The 3,238-nt window shown below is 40.5% G+C and overlaps 1 pseudogene; it reads left to right on the top strand.

Moving 5' to 3' along the window:
* Positions 1-318: 318 nt before the first annotated feature.
* On the top strand, positions 319-2,551 carry LOC467696 (ATP-dependent RNA helicase DDX18-like; annotated as a pseudogene).
* The last annotated feature ends 687 nt before the right edge of the window (positions 2,552-3,238 follow it).

Here is a 3,238-nt window from a genome sequence, read left to right as displayed (position 1 = left end):
AAGGAAAAAGCTGATACTTTGAATAATGGCACTCTATCTAAATGCCTTCGGCCTGTGAATGGAGTAGGCTGCTTTTCTCTAAAGCAGCAGCCACAGCTTGGCTGGGGAGGCCTCAACAGTCTCTCTAGTTTCATCAGTGTCTCCAAGACAACCCAGATAAATAGACAGTGAAAACACAAATTATTTGCTTGCTGTGGAGATTTGGCATCAACACAAGTCCCCTACCTGCCTTCACTCTAGTCTCTAAACACTTCTCATGTAGAAAATTAAGATCTGCCTTGCCCTATAACTTAGTGAACTTGGTCAGGGTGATGGGAATATCCTGAAGATAAAAGTGCACACTCTGTTCTAGTGTCGCCTTTGGTTAGTGACTCCCTGAATGAGAGTGAGGTATTAAGAAGCTGTGTGCAACATGAGCCCTGAGAGCTGAGTAGCCGTACTGTGTGGCACTGTGGTCTTGGCACTTCTTGGACAGCATGTCTTACCTGCTGATGAAACTCCTGAGCAAGAAGATCAAGAAGCAGAACCTCAAAATGCACAACAGAACCTAAAGTTGCCGGGGGCCTCAAATCTGACCCTATCAGAAACTCAAAACGGAGGTGTGTCTGAAGAAACGATGGGAGGTGGAAAGGTTAAAAAATCAAAACATTCTGTGAATGTGGGGTTATCAGAAGCTCAAGATGGAGATGTGTCTCAAGAAACAGTGGAAAATGTAAAAGTTCAAAAATCTCCCCAGAAATCCACTGTATTAACAAACGGAGAGACAGCAATGCAGTCTCCCAATTCAGAATCAAAAAAGAAAAAGAAGAAAAAGAGAAAAATGGTGAATGATGCTGGGCCTGATGCAAAAAAAAAAGCAAAAACTGAAAACAAAGGGGAATCTAAAGAATAAAGTGCCAAGACTCCCAAAGAAACAGAAAATAATCTGGAGAAGCCAGATAATGAGGAAGATAACCGTGAGGTGCCCAGCCTGCGCCTGAGACTGACAGGAGCTTTTGACGATACTTCATGTGCTTCTCTATCTAATCTTGTCAATGAAAACACTTTGAAGGCAATAAAAGAAATAAGCTTTACGAACATGACTGAAATTCAGCATAAAACTATCAGATCACTCCTGGAAGGCAGGGATCTTCTAGCAGCTACAAAAACAGGCAGTGGTAAACCCTGGCTTTTCTCATTCCTGCAGTTGAACTCACTGTTAAGTTAAAGTTCATGCCCACGAATAGACCAGGGGTCTTTATTCTCTCACCTACTAGAGAACTAGCCATGCAAATTTTTGGTGGTCTTAAGGAGCTAATACTCACCACATGCATACCTATGGGTTGATAATGGGTGGCGGTAACACATCTGCTGAAGCACAGAAACTTGCTAATGGGATTAACATCATTGTGGCCACACCAGGCCGTCTGCTTGACTATATGCAGAATACACCAGGGTTTATGTATAAAAACCTACAATATTTGGTTATTGATGAAGCTGATAGAATCTTGGATGTTGGGTTTGAAGAGGAATTAAAGCAAATTATTAAACTTTTGCCAACATGCAGACACACTATGCTCTTATCTGCCACCCAAACTCAAAAAGTTGAAGACCTGGCAAGGATTTCTCTGAAAAAAGGAGCCATTGTATGTTGGCGATGATGATAAAGCTAATGCAACAGTGGATGGTCTTGAGCAGGAATACGTTGTTTGTCCCTCTGAAAAAAGATTCCTTCTGCCCTTTGCTGTCCTTAAGAAGAACCGAAAGAAGAAGGTTATGGTCTTCTTTTCATCTTGTATGTCTGTGAAATATCACTATGAGTTGCTAAATTACATGAATTTGCCCATCTTGGCCATTCATGGAAAGCAAAAGCAAAATAAGGGTACAACCACATTCTTCCAGTTCTGCAAAGCAGATTCAGGAATACTATTGTGTATGGATGTGGCAGCAAGAGGACTGGACATTCCTGAAGTCGACTGGATTGTTCAGCATGACCCTCTGGATGACCCTAAGGAATATATTCATCGTGTAAGCAGAACAGCCAGAGGTCTAAATGGGAGAGGGCATGCCTTGCTCATTTTGTGCCCAGAAGAAATGGGGTTCCTTCACTACTTGAAACAATCCAAGTTTCCATTAAGTGAATTTGACTTTTCCTGGTCTAAAATTTCTGACATTCAGTCTCAGCTTGAGAAATTAATTGGAAAGAACTACTTTCTTCATAAGGCAGCCCAGGAAGCATATAAGTCATACACACGAGCCTAGGATTCCCATTCTCTAAAACAGATCTTTAATGATAAGTTGCTCTGTCATCTGGTTTCAAGGTGCCTCCCTCTGTTGATCTGAACATCAACAGCAATGAAGGCAAGCAGAAAAAGTGAGGAGGCGGTGGTGAATTTGGCTACCAGAAAACCAAGAAAGTTGAGAAGTCCAAAATCTTTAAACACATTAGCAAGAAATCATCTGACAGCAGACAGTTCTCTCACTGAAGACACGCCTTTCTTTCATCTTGAATAACTTCGTCCTAAAATGAATTATTTCCCCCTTGAATTTAAACAAGATTTCTATAAATTGACTTGGGTTGCAAGCACTGAGCACTGTTACTTCTATCAAGTCTCTTTTTTATTTTGGGGATATAAAACAGGCTTTAAATTTCTTAGTTGCCCAAGGGCAAAGCAAGAAATCTCTGGTCTTTCTTGTGATTATATAATATTTTAAATATCCCCCCCACCACATACACACCAATGTACATTATTGTTTTAATGTAACTCCTGTAAAAGGTGACCTAGTGTACCAGGCAGCTGGTGGTAATGCAGAGAAGAGTCTAAGGTTATTTTTCGTTTTTAGTTATGTCAAGGTTCATGAACCTTGACAGTATCTCATGACTCCTCCTGAAAATGCTGCAGTATAAAAGAGCAAAGAGATTTGGGAAATACCTAAGAAGCACCCTAGGATTAGGGTGGCATTGCTTTTATAGATTTTTGATTTTAAAGCAATGAGCCTTTCTCAGGTGTTTTGTATAAAGTGTCACTAGCTGTCATAACATTCGACAGGTGGGGGGTAGGAAAACGGTGAAATTGAGATGGTTGAGCCTCATTTCCATCAATAGAGGTGTAATATAGTGCTTCATTTCCATCGATAGAGGTGTAATATACTGCATTTCTTCATTTGGTAACATAGCAAAGACTTTTAAAAAACACAAAGAATGGTGATGCTCCTCATTCGGATTTCTTTATTTCAAGGTGGTTTGGATTTTGGTAAG

The sequence above is a fragment of the Pan troglodytes genome, chromosome 16, assembly GCF_028858775.2.
Source record: "Pan troglodytes isolate AG18354 chromosome 16, NHGRI_mPanTro3-v2.0_pri, whole genome shotgun sequence".
Classification (NCBI taxonomy): domain Eukaryota; kingdom Metazoa; phylum Chordata; class Mammalia; order Primates; family Hominidae; genus Pan; species Pan troglodytes.
The sequence above is the reverse complement of the archived record's forward strand: the minus strand, read 5'-3'. Positions and strand labels throughout refer to the sequence as shown.